Source organism: Nilaparvata lugens, chromosome X (genome assembly GCF_014356525.2).
Source record: "Nilaparvata lugens isolate BPH chromosome X, ASM1435652v1, whole genome shotgun sequence".
Taxonomy (NCBI): domain Eukaryota; kingdom Metazoa; phylum Arthropoda; class Insecta; order Hemiptera; family Delphacidae; genus Nilaparvata; species Nilaparvata lugens.
The window spans coordinates 85,860,499-85,874,308 of NC_052518.1; the positions used below are offsets into that span (position 1 = coordinate 85,860,499).

Sequence of the window (13,810 nt, forward strand, 5' to 3'; positions counted from 1 at the left end):
ATATATTATATATATATATAAATTCTACTAAGGACAGGAAATTCGAAAAAATATAACTGCTTTACAATAGAAAAACGACACAGTATATCAATTCGAATTCAAATCTTGGAATGTTGAATTTACTGAACTGAAAAAGCATATTTTCATTTCCCAAATTTCATTTAATATTGGAAACACTGGAAAAAGGCTATTATATTGTCACGTGAGAAACATTAAATGTTTCTTTGTTCCTTCAAGAAGAACAACCAGTTCACCTTCAAATATCAGGAGTTTTAAAGTATTCTAGTGCAATTTTCCCTCATCACAGTGTAGACCTACTCTATAATCAAATTATCTACCAGATTTTCTACTTGTAATAATATTCTTGATGGATGATATTGCATGATATTTATCCTGCTTGAGATTATTTAATTTTAGAGAGTCTAAATATCATTAGACTCTCCAACTTGAGAAGAATGATGGAAATCTCTACTCATCATGGTAACGCGTTCATGAATCTTCATAAAATGTTTTCACTTTTTGAGATTGATCAAATTGTATAATTTGAGATTGTATAGAATAGGAGACCCGCAACCAACTAGTTGATCATTCAATCGTAAATAATTTGGATCGTTTCAATTAGTGTAGTTCAATTTGCTAAACGCTACACCACGTCAAAGTTTGTGATATTGATTTACAATGAAATCAACGACAATGCAACACAGAGGTGGAAATGAAATTAGTTGTAAATCACTTTCCCGTCATCAAGAGCATCCAAATTTAATTGAGTATTCATCATAATATTTATTTTTGTGATTTTGGAGAGTCTAATCAATATCGTATAGTTGTCTATTTTAGTAGTAAACGTTGAGATTTACAACTAATATTGATATTTATTGAAATGCTGGGTCTTATTTCAATCTGATTATTCCAATGAAATGTGAATTTTTCTATCTAGAAATCTGTCACTCTTAGCACGATGTATTTTCGTTCTTATAGTCTGGCATGCGAATGTGAAAATACATGTGAGCTTATGATAACCCATATACAAAAATAGAAATATGAACAATCAATGAGGTGGAGAAAGAATGATAGAAATTCATATCATAGAATTAAGTATAATATCGTATATGAAATATTTCTAAAATGCATAACCTAGCATTAAGTAGGCCTATGCCAATTGTTTACTGAGTCAAGTTATGTACTGGCGGTTCCATCGTTGGAAATGGATCACTTCAGACGAGCTACGCTAATTATCAGTGAAACTCACTCAGGTGATCTCTCAGCCAGGTTTACAATTCACCTAAGAACTCAATCAAGTCCTTGTAATTAAACTTGTCAATTCATTTTTCAGTCTCTCATCATCATTCCTCCAATAGAAAATGAATATTCATGCAGAGGAGCTCAAAAGTAAAATACAGTAAAAGCATATTTTTGAGTACCGGTATCATAGAAGAGCTTTAATTATGAAATAGATATTGTAGTTTCATAATTAATGACTAATGATATCTAAGAACTACTAAGTGTGAAATATTGTCAAAAAAAAACTTTTGTTCAGTGATTCACGAAATCATTTTTTCCACTTTTTGTTTAGTTTTCACCAGAGATAACTTAAAAGATTGTTTTATTCTATGGTTTCACATGAAATTTCTATCGGACAAGGATGAAACATTCAGGCCAGGATACATTCTGAGCGATATTTCCGAGAAGCGTTTACCATTTTCCTTATGAGAGCCAGTTATGCAGCTGAAAAATATACCGTAATTGATTACAGAAGAGTTGAGTAATCGATTAAGTTATGTAGTTAAGTTATCAATTTTGGCTGATCAACAACAACGACTTCCTGCTCTTTTTTATGATTGGTCACTACCAAGACAAATATACTTGAATAAAGATCTATTATGATTCTAGAGCAGAGATCATTTTCTTCAACCTTTATTATCCTATCCCCCACGCTCCATTCATTGAAATAATGGAACTGGTTCTGAGTTGTGAGTTGATCACTCTGTAATAGTACGAGCTTGTATCACAGCTCGTCAGTTAAATGCATTAGAGGGCAATACCACTCACTAGTTAACTATATGATTAATATCAAACCGGTTGATTACAATGAAGAGGTACGTGGTTTCAACATTATTTCTTACTTGCGTTTATGACTGGAAGACTCATCAAATGAATGAGTCTGTTAAACGAGCGTAGGGAGTTCTTATTTGGACTTAGTTTGACTCGTGACTCGTGACATGCAGCGTTTTATCATGCTGATAAAAGACAGTGATACTAGCTTGAAAATGTAAATGTAAACAATTCATAAAGTTGATTATATCTTCTTTTGTAATAAAAACATTTTGCGATACCTGAGTTTGGAGTTGGTTTATCGGGTCAATTTACTTTGTTCAGAACTGCAGTTTTTGATTGAAGTTCCAGTAATTATAATGGCTTTCTCTAGTTCCTTACAATAGGCATCCAGTAGGCAGAGTGGGCATCCCAGAGTGCAGTAATTTAACAGGATATTGATATGCTTTTTTTACGTTTGATAGATCAGAATGGTAATTTTTATGTTTAGGCTAAGGCAGTTTCCCCAGACAATTGTGCCAAAATTCTTATAATAAAAAAATTAGGAATTTTGATAAATATGTAAACCTGGACAAAAAATTCATAATCTTCCTATATTTATATTTTTCATGATATATATATTAGAGATTCATGAATTCAGTTCAAGTCTCTGTTTTCATTCAGAGCTCATTGATATGTAATTACAAGCTCCTTGTTTCAAATTATCTCGTTCAAAGTAGTCTCATTGTATGCCTAACTACTTTTTCATAGTGTTTCCAGATTTCACAGCTAATTGAGCTCCATAGGCCTATTGCAGTAGATGTTTTGGACAGAAATTATATCTGCTCACTTTGAAAATGAAAAAATATCAATGAAAAACCATTGTACAACTCTGCTCTTTCAATACCTTGTCCAAGAACATCTTTATTCTTCTTCAGTTATATGCAAAGCGTTACAAAACTTGTGAAATTATGCGAGTTTCAATTGTTCGACTCTCCATTTAGATCTGCTTTAAACAAAAAACAATATACAATGGTCATTTAATTCTTCTTCAACATTATTTTTTCTTCCTCTTTCACATTAATGAACAAATTAATGAATTTAGCATCCATTTTTTAGTATGAATAATATTTGAATAATTTCTCAGTATCAGAAGATTCATCGATTTCATTTTTAATTTTGACATTTTTCTTGGATGCAATTCCAATTAAATGGAATGGTAAAGGCCAGCGCACACAGCAACAGACGGACGAATGCAGACAGACTGAAGAAAATCCCTCTCCATGTTATCGAATGTTACAACGCCCAACGACGCCCATCTGTCTACCTATGTCTGCTCACGTCTGTAAGCAGACGTTTGATTTTGTCTGCATACGTCCGTTGATGTTGCTGTGACCGTTTACTTTGAAATGGCTTTGAAAAATTGAGAAGCGCTGACCAGAGCCATAAAGTATATTTAAGTATGTTGAAGTGAAATTTACTGTAATTTTTATCAATAAAACATTTTTAATAGAAGATTGTTAGGTTGAAATCAACCTCTCCACCTCCAGGATCTTACTTTGTAGCTTGTTCTATAAGTCTTTTGTTCTATTTATTGATTTTTTTGTCGTATGAGCTCTTGATTGTTCGATAGTGATTCAGCCTTCCCTATTTACACGATTATTCTACATGACCTTCAATCATCATCGCCAGTAACTAGTTTCATCAGAATGATGCATTTTATTCATTCATAAAATCCACTAAAAGTTGCTTAACTCCAGCTGAAACTAATAAATTCAACTCATGTAGGTCATCACTATGTTATTGATTATATTATTGCGAATAGTTAAATATACATTCTCCTTCCTAATAAATGAATGAACGATACATGTATATTAATAATAAGCTTTTTAGTGGTATGAGTAGGTATAACAACGGTAATTTTGATCAATGAATGTTGTGGGTTTTGAGTATTTAGAAGCTAGATGAAGAATCGATTAATATTCTTTAGCTTCATCGTTATTATGAGAATAATCGAATTCATAGTAATCCATTACTGTTAGTATACCTGAAATGGAATAAAGGAATTCCACAGGATGAGCAAAATTGTTGCAAGAATACACACTGGACCAAAATCAATGTTCAATAATTATTGGAAAAGTGCTTCAGTGAAATTCAGTGAGGTGCTGGAAAATGCGGTTCCAGTCACATTCGCGGTCAGACGTTTCAGATGAGAGAGAATATCTCTATATCTCACCGTGTAGATGACAATACAGCGATCTTTCAATTTCAATGGCTTCTGTGGATGAAAAAACTGAAAAATCAGAAGACTTATCGGAATTCATTTTTCATCTTTCAACGCTGATGAAAATTGTTTCTAACATGGAAAGCGAATGAAAACCTCAACCGAAAAACCAACGGAATGATATAGCTTTCCTACCTTCACGTCGGAATCATTTGATCACCTCGTATCATGTTGATGATATTGAAATTCCTTTGTAATCTAGAAAAAAATTAATTTGAAATCTTTTCAAAAGAAAAGTGCACAGTAGCAGTCGGCTTCATTGAATTGATGGCCCATAAGATCAATGTAAAAACAGGCAAATAATCATGCATTCTTTTTGTAACACATCACGTCTACAGTGTTTTACACAAGATTTATTTGAATAAATGTTTATTAGATGAAGTATTGAATTAAGCAGGGTCAAATTTATTACTCAATTGATCAATGACTCTTATTTTTTCAATCTTTTCATAAAAATAAACATAATGGAGTAAATTCAACATTTTTACAACAAAAATTAATTGGTAATAGATCAGTAATTGTGAGTATTCTTCTCGGTGTGTCATTTTCTTATATTTGCATACGGGTATTAGAATATACAGTATTTCCAAATAACTCCAATTCAAAGATATATACTCAGCATTGTTGATAGGAAAGGGAATATTGATAGAGTGAATGCACGCATTACACAACACAATAAGGTCTATTGAATTTCAATATTATTTGAATGAATCCGTTTTAGTGAAGAATTGCTTTTGTTCTGTAACTTTTCTCAAAGCACAGTCATGCATTGGGGGATTTTCCCGCATTATCCTCTTTCAATTCTTCGGATTCACTCCACATCGATAGACTTTGCTTCTGTAACAGACTGCATCATTATTACAAAAAAGCTTTTATAACAGAAAAAATCGATAGCAAAAAGTTGTTCAGATTCGAAGTGATTTGATTTTGGCTGAATGGGCATTGTTCGTGCGGGATGCAATCCTCGGAAAAGTGGAAGCCATGTTAACAAGATCAGGATGGATGGAAGCTCTCATGAATAAAATGGTATTTTGAGTGGAAACCTCCACTGACAGCCATTAATCCTCTGAAAAAAGGATGTAACCGTATTGAGAACAATGAGTCATGGCGTTTGATCATTTGGTTTCACGCGACGAAATATTATTGAATTCAAAATCGAGTCTTACGAGATTATAAGAGAGACAGACTGGGATTATGGATACGATAGAAAAAGATCACAAAAGAGTGAGCTTCCAAGCTTACAACGTTATTCAGTTGAATCAAGAATGACCACATTTTTTCGGAAAATTTTTATTTTGCATCAATTTTCTCACAATCAGTATGCAATAGTATTACCAGAATTTCAAATAGATTCAGCGTTTCAGCCCTACAGACTAAAATGCGTGCCTAGAGCTTCAGTATTCTAGAGTGAAATAATAAAAATGATCTATTGAGTATGATTATTTAATTCAAAGTATTTATCTATGGAGCATTGATGAATTACAACAAAAAGTTCTATCATATCAGTGACGAGATCAATATTTTTCTTTTAAGTGGATCTTTTCTTTTCAATAGTTTAGCTAGTCTAGTATCATTTCATTTATCATAATAGTCTTATCCCCTATTTGAAAAATTAAATTTCGTTCTGCATACGGAAGGAAGGATGAGTCATGTAACTGAACTTGTTAGTGACTCCAGTCATTAACAACCTAACTTCTAGACTAATAATCATGTGTACTGAGTTGATAGAGCTCTAAGTTGAGAAGTTTACGAGTAAGCTACTTATCTGCCCACTAAATCTGGTTCTCGGTAGTGCTTTGAAACCTTTCGAACTTTACAGGCAGCAAAAAACAGGAGTCACGTCTCATTACATTATATAATGTTAAGAGTATTCGATACGGAGATGAAGGTGATTGGAAAAAAATCGAAGACCTTAGCAAAGAAAATGACGTTGAGCTTAAACATAAACCTCCAATTGAGGGTGTCTGTAGACAGAGAGCGGTCAGGCGTTCCGAGTTCTGAAAAAATATTTTCTTTGTATGGACAAAAATTACTTGAGCGCTCGTATGTATTTTCAAATGATAAATATATTCAATAAAATACAAGCTTTCTACAATTATTGGAAAAAATACAAATTATTGTAAGACAGATAGCTGGTATCTGTAGTTTCGGTATCAAGTCATTAATATAACAAACTTATGTATACACACCCTGAGATGACATGCCAAAAGAATATAACGTTAGTTTTTTAGGAGGATCATATTTTTTCAGCATAAATATTTATAGAGGTTTTGGAATTATGAGTAACGATATTTCATTTCAATCTCAACAGTGGAAATAAGTTTTACGACAACGAACTCACCAATAATATTCCAAATATAAATAAATACTCAGGAGACTAAGGGTATGTGTACACACAGCAGTCAGCGTTCAGAGCGGTCTTAGTAGGATATAGAATGGTATAGATATCTTAATATCTCTCTGTGTGCACAGCCCCATAATCTCTTGAAAAACGTGATCTCCACTCAATCTCTGAAATTCCGATTCCTCATACAAGTGAATGTATAAGAGAATATCATCCTTTCAGAGAAAAACCTTTTGTTTGCAACAAATAGTTCATTTTTGTAAAACATTGTTACAAATGGAAGAGTTCTTTTGAATGTGTAGTATGTTTCTGAAGAACATCATTGAAGGTAATGCGTCAAGTAGATTCTACTGTAGAAGATCTTCGGAGTTTATCCAAGTCCACGAATATTTTTCACGAATTCGTTGGCGAGAGCTTCGCTCCGCTCCATTGTAATCCTCTTTCATCCCTTCAAACACCACCCAGGATTTAGCCTCACTCGGCGCTATTTTCACTCACGGAAAATGTTTGATATCCAACATTCCACCTATTGGAGCTAAGGTACTCAGCTTCATTGATTTTTGATTTGTAAAACACCGGCGTTTTTCTACCGTTCACTGGAAAAAACCGTTCTGTAAAACAGAAACCATTAGCCCAACAAAATTGGCTTCATCTCTGTCATGAATTCCGGTCTTACTTTTAGGCTGCTCCCTGTTTTCTGTTGCACTCGACTTCCAAATCATGTTAACCCATTATTCATGCATTCCTGAGTTTCACAGTATGTTACTTTCAAAAAATAAATTTTCACATGAGGATTAAAAGTAATTCATTTTTTCTAGTCGAATGATTATTCATCTATCAAAATAATGATCGTTTCCTGTAGTATGTTATGAATCAAGAATTAAAGAGGTTCATTCATGATCTAATGTTAAATGATTTAGAAATATAGAGGTACAGTTCTTTGTTGTTGCTACTGACGATTTCGTGGTGTTGAAGTGGCCATGTACTGAATCTATAATAATTGATTCTCAAGTCTAGTTCTTCTTCATAAAGAAATCATGATTCAAGTGAAGATTTTCATTACATGAGTCGACAGAAAATTCTGCTTCAGTTCACACTAGACCAGAACCTCATCAAGAAATAGTTACGAAACATTTATTTCTGATATCAGTGTGAATATTTTCTATTTCTTCTCCGATGATAATATTCAAGTTTATTATTCAAAAAAGTACACTTTTTCGCAATTCATGAGGTGGAATCTCTTCTCAAATCTTTATTTCTTCAGAATGTTTTCTCTCTAGTTGTGTTTTATTGAGATGCTTTTCAATTTTATCAAATGTATATCCTCACCTACTCTAAAAGTATTTTCATATTACATTCTAAATGTGCGTTTTCCCTCTTTTGTAAGTATTTATCTATCATGGGAATAAACTAACATTCTACGCAAATCCTTTGGAGAGAAGTAGAATAAATCCATTTTGAACTCTCTGACCTTTGTATGGACATTGTAGGCCACGTGTCTGTTTCAACTTGAATAATATTTCAAATGCTTTTTTCAACCATCACAATGAATATGTTCAAAGCAATTGCCTCATGAACTACTCATGAATACATTCATGGAAATTTTCCAAAAATATACATCTTATGCTCGTCAAATATTGCTGAATAGGTTACTAGTACATCATAAATGATGTATTTGAGACTATTTCAAGAGACGAAGAGAGGACTAGTGTCACAGAAGTGTTCCATAGCGTCAAACACAAATGTTTCAAAACTAAAATCGCTTATTTTCAAGTTATCATGATTCATGCTATATTATTAGATGGTAAATGGGTATGCTTCATTTATCAGGCGTGCCCAGAGAGGGAGAGGACGAAGACGCAAACTGCGTCATTGAATTTCGTGATGGTGGGGGGGATCTTGAAAATAATTCTTGGGGTGGTCCCAAAAAAGGTCAGAGGTATAAATGACTACTGCATTATTGGAGGGTGCTTCTAAAATTTGGAATATTTTGGGAAGTGCATGATTTGGCTAGGGGGGTGGGAGCCACCGCATTCATCACCAGATTTGTGAATAAACACAACAGAATATAACCGTATTGTAATTTGTCAGGTACACTCACTTTAGGCTCAAGGCTCTGAATCAATATTCTCTCAAAAATACTTCCAAAATTGAAGCTTCTGTGCGTTTTCTAATATTTTAATGATTCGACTCAGCCAAAGATGCTCTTATTTCGGCCACTGGTTCAGCTAAGATAGAGAAGGGATTTATTTCCGAGGGGTGTTCCAGTCGTCTAAGAATTACAATCAGAGCAAACCATTTCACTGTGGATTTCATGTTTCATGAAACATTTTCTGATTTCATGTTTTTGATACGGTTCAACAGGTTCCTCTAGAAATTTCAGACAAAAACTTATATTTGATTTGCAGAGTTTTAAAACTGTCGATATGCCTAGTTGATGTGAAACTCCCGCTCATATTGATGACAGCGGTGACTGAGTGATGCACACACTCTTTATTCATGACTAGCAGGTAACCCGTGCTCCGCAAGGGTCTAATTAAAAACTTGAAAAACTGAAAACTTGACCTACTGGAATCTTAAAGAATTTAGAATAGGCTAAACTATCATCGGTAAATAAGATTTATATGCAAAATTTTAAGTCTATTAAATCAGTAGTTCAGACGTGATGATGCGTCAATCGTGAATTTCCTATCCCGTACGCTTATAAGGCGATTTTTCCCTTTATTATAGTATAGAAGAAGGATAAATTTTTCTCATTTTATTCTAACTTGAAACATAATATCTCTGATTCCAAGTATTAGTTTAGAGAGGGGACTTGAATTTTTAGGGAGTTCAAGAATATCGCTTGTGATTTGTTCACACATTAAAACTTTTAATCACTTTCATCATACAGCATGATTCAAAAAGATTGTGCCAATTTCAAACAATTACATTTCTTAAGAAAACGGTGCACACAAACCAATTTTTTATCTATATACTCACAGAAGCATTCAGTTCTCGATTGTTTATTGTAAGTAGTGTTCTATGTACTTCCTTCAAGCCTCAGACCCTCGAACGACATTAGACAGTAGCCAAATGCATCCCAAACTCTTCGCAACCATTATTGTAGTTTAATGTAACATAGATACGTTAGAGATCGGTTTATGTTACTCCCTTGGCACGTATCTTAGATCTTTTGACGTTTCATTGATCAGTTTACGTTCCTCCCTTTGCATGTGATATTGAGGAGCTAAAAAACTGATGCACTAGCTACAGTCTAAAGGCAACTTGCGAAATTAAATTTGGCCACCGTCCAGATGTCGTCCGAGGCCCAAAAAAAGGAAAGCACATAGAATACGTATAATACAAATCATCCTTACCTCGATGGTTCTGTTAGTAATTTGATGTGGAATTGGTTAGCGTGCACCGTTTTTTTAAATACATATATTTGTTTGAAATTGGGTATTTCTCTTCAAATGTCTTTCTTATTCAATCAAGCAAAATGATACCACAAACATAGAGTATAAAATATACTATCATACATTATATTAATATGTGAAGAGAGTGTAGTTCTGTAGTATTCTCTGACAACAAACTCTTGACTGAAGAAGAAGCTATGGTTTATTGAGACTGTGATTCACTATTCATAATATTTACTTGTTTATTCCATCAACATTTATAATGTAGTTTTATAGGCCAAAAGTATTATATCTAGCTCTATAGGTCATTTTTTTACTGAAAGCCCACATGAGCTCTAGGCTTGTGCGGGGCTAATGAGACGAATGCTGATGAGAGATGAGTGGATCTATGGCTCTAGTTGGGCTCTAACCACCAGGGTTCTCGTCAGTGACATTGAGAGGAGTTCGGCTTTTAAAGTGGTCACCCTTTCAGAAGGAGTAGCATGCGCATGGAGCTTAACTTATCTTATCGATAGTTTATCAGCGCGACCACAAAACCAAATCGCTTTCCGTAAATCAATATACCCTACATAATATTGCGTTCACATTCTAGTGGCTTGATAGGACTTAAGAAAATGTGAGAAGAGTCTTTCAAGATTCCACCGGAAAACCTAAATTTTCAGCGGTCTTTTAAGTTTCATGAAATCAAGTTCCTGAATGAATGTGATCTTTTATGATATTCCAATGCCACTTTATTTTTGTTCAAGAAATAAAAGAATTATTGCAATGAATTTTGTAGATAGTAGGCCTATCATTAGTTTTCCCTTTCCATTCTTGTTTTATGACTAAACTTTACTATTAATTTTCGAAGAAAATATGAATACTAAATAGAGTATAGATTCAAGCTGCTTCTTGCTTCCTACCTTTTATTGAATCTATAAACATATTTGAAGAGAACCAACAAGAGAACGGTAAATGTTTCCACTATGGGAATGCTTATCTATCAATCGATACATTTCATTGCTCAAACATGGAAGTTTCTATTGCCGCACAAAAATGATACAGTAGGCCTATGAGACAGCTGTAAATAACAAATAGTGAGTAGGTTTTTGATTCTGTATTCAAATTTTTTAAATAAGTGCAATATTTCTTAAGTTTTTAATTTATTGTGATACATTCTGTGATCTATTTAGAGTATAAAATCAACCTTCAAAATTAAAAAATTTAAATCATCATTCCTGGACCGAAAATCAAGTGACGAAGTAGTGTGAGATTACATAACCTTATCTTTTGGACAACATTAACATTTTATCAAAAATTTTGGAGAGAAATAGTACAGGCTCAGCCTAGTTTTTCCTCCAATGTCATAATTGTATTATGATTATAGTATTTTATACAATAAATGAATAAATGAATACATAAATGAAATGAAAAATGTGTGGGAATTACTCCACTGGCATATCATATTGGAATATTTCCAATTCATCTAGGATTCCCGTGGAGTACTCAGGAGGAAAAAGATAATCCATAAAAATAATCTTATGTACATTGATAATATTCCTATAATATACCACAGATCTGAAGACTGAATAAGATCTGAGTCAGATCCTCTTTGTCTGAATATTCCTATTCAAATTTATGCAGTTGCTCCAATGTCATTCAATAGTTTTGGCCATAGGATGTTGGAATAAATAGCCATTTAGACTAGCAAGCATACAAATAAATGTGTTATCTATAAGAATTCAAGGATTACTACTTCAACTTGACAAGTCATATTTTTATGGAGTTTTGAAGCAAATTGACGAGATAACCAGTCCTTGAGAACAGCTCCAGTAAAATACAAATTGAACTAGTATATTGAGAGTAAATCTAATAAAATATTTTAATAGGGCTACTTGTATAATTGATTCATATAGAAATAATTACATGGTACCCATTTTTCGAAATTTCTTATAGTAACATTCATGTAAAAAAACATCTAGTTTCGGCTTTCAAGGCATTTGCAATTTTTTCCAAAATAATAACTAATTTTGGAAAAAAACTTGAAAATAGCCGAAACTAGTTGTTTGTTTTTTATATTAGTGTTGACATAAAAAGTTTTGATAAAAAGGGTACTATCTGATTATTTCTATATGACTTGAGAATAAATAATCTCATCTCATGAAATATGACAACTTATATGATTGACATGATCTAAATTGGACGATGAATCAATTTATGTATTAAATTGAAGTATTAGATTAAAAAAAATAAAACGAATCTTGAGGACCTCACAGATTTAGACGATCGATTTAGCAGCAGATTGAGAATGGAGTACAACGTTAATATATTATTGCTATATATGTAAAAGTGTGTTTGTAAGAGTTATATAGCTTCCATGTTATGAAACCGACAGAAATGAGTAATCAAACAACATATTCCAAGTAACTTATCTGATACAATGGTTCGCATGCTAGAATTTTTCGAATTGAAGGTTATTCTATCAGTATAAGAATCAAGATATTATCGAATAATTGGAGCACAATAATGGAAGTCTCCTACAATATCGCTCGAACAATATTGGTAGAATGGAAACCGTGTCACATCCTAATTCTACCATCTAGCATCATCATTAGATGAGGTATAATCAATCGTTTTTTCAAGTAGAAAAAATGAAGTTACAGATTTCTACCCATATAATAGTGAAAATATTCTTGGGTGAATAGAGAAGGTTTATTGTTAGTATTTAATAATACGGAATTCTCGAATCTTCCGTGATAAAACAATATTGTTTACGATACATTTTAGAAATGAATATGAGGTAGATATTGTGTAAAGGAGTATGATTTCAAAGCGTTCTCAACCCAGGCAAGAAACACTTCACGATACTGATGTGAAAGCTCAAAATTGAATGAAAGCAAATAAATACTGTAAAACTGTAGTTTTTTGTCCAAAGTTGAAGAAAACTCATCAAAATAGATACTTATATAGGAAAGAGAATGCATTGATAAGTATCATTAACTTGATATGATAATAAGAGTTTACTGAGTTGAAAAATATAGATTTTTCGATGGAGATGAAGGTGTTTTCCATGAGAAATATCATAAAAAAGCTATGATAGGAGAAGTAGACGAGAGCTATAGGTGAGAGCTTTAGGGGAATGAATTATTCAAAAGATATGTAAGAAGCACGCAAAATACTACTTGTTACCGTAGAAAACTTGGCAAAGAATACACATGTGCTCTTGAACACTATTGAAAACGTGCAATGAAATTTAAAATGTGAGTTTTCATAGCACGTATTGTACAATATGAATAAAAGAGATTCACTCAACTTCGATTTTTAAACAATATTGAGATTAGGTGGAAATATTTTTGAAAAGCACTTACCGGCCGTGAGAGTTGTTTTGTTACTTGTACACAAACACAGACAGGTGTAGCGCGGTCCACACTGGATTGATGTGTGAAGAGCTGCCTGCTGTTCTCTACTATCAGTGGAAGGTACTTGGAGCTTCAACTAAGCGATTTACTTGAATTCGCGCCACCTGCCGACTGATAATCGAACTACTGACAGGAAACTTACCGTACTTGTCAAAGTTCCACGCAAGGTCAGCTCCATCACACAGATTCTCGCTTTTTAGGTACAAAAGCTTGTTAATTGTAAACTGTAATTTGAACAAATCAACAGTCAAATACACACTGATTATCATTAATTTGGTAAGCCTACGTTTATGTAACGAGCGTAGAGGTGAGGTGTATTTAGTTCAAACCAGCCAAGCACAAAATTAGATAGGTT

At 33.1% G+C, this 13,810-nt stretch overlaps 1 protein-coding gene across 2 annotated transcripts in view; it reads right to left on the reverse strand.

Annotated features, from left to right (window-relative positions):
• The window catches only part of LOC111045269 (retinaldehyde-binding protein 1), a 35,428-nt gene extending 21,858 nt beyond the window's left edge, over positions 1 to 13,570 (reverse strand). The window contains exons 1-2 of one of the 2 annotated variants that reach the window (XM_022330650.2): positions 13,405 to 13,560; positions 4,451 to 4,513 (exon numbers count right to left, since the gene is read on the reverse strand). The gene's annotated coding sequence lies outside the window, so the exon portion shown is untranslated. Of the gene's footprint in view, positions 1 to 4,450; positions 4,514 to 13,404 lie in introns of both variants that reach the window. The other variant, XM_022330642.2, reaches the window with a different exon arrangement.
• Between the last annotated feature and the right edge of the window lie 240 nt (positions 13,571 to 13,810).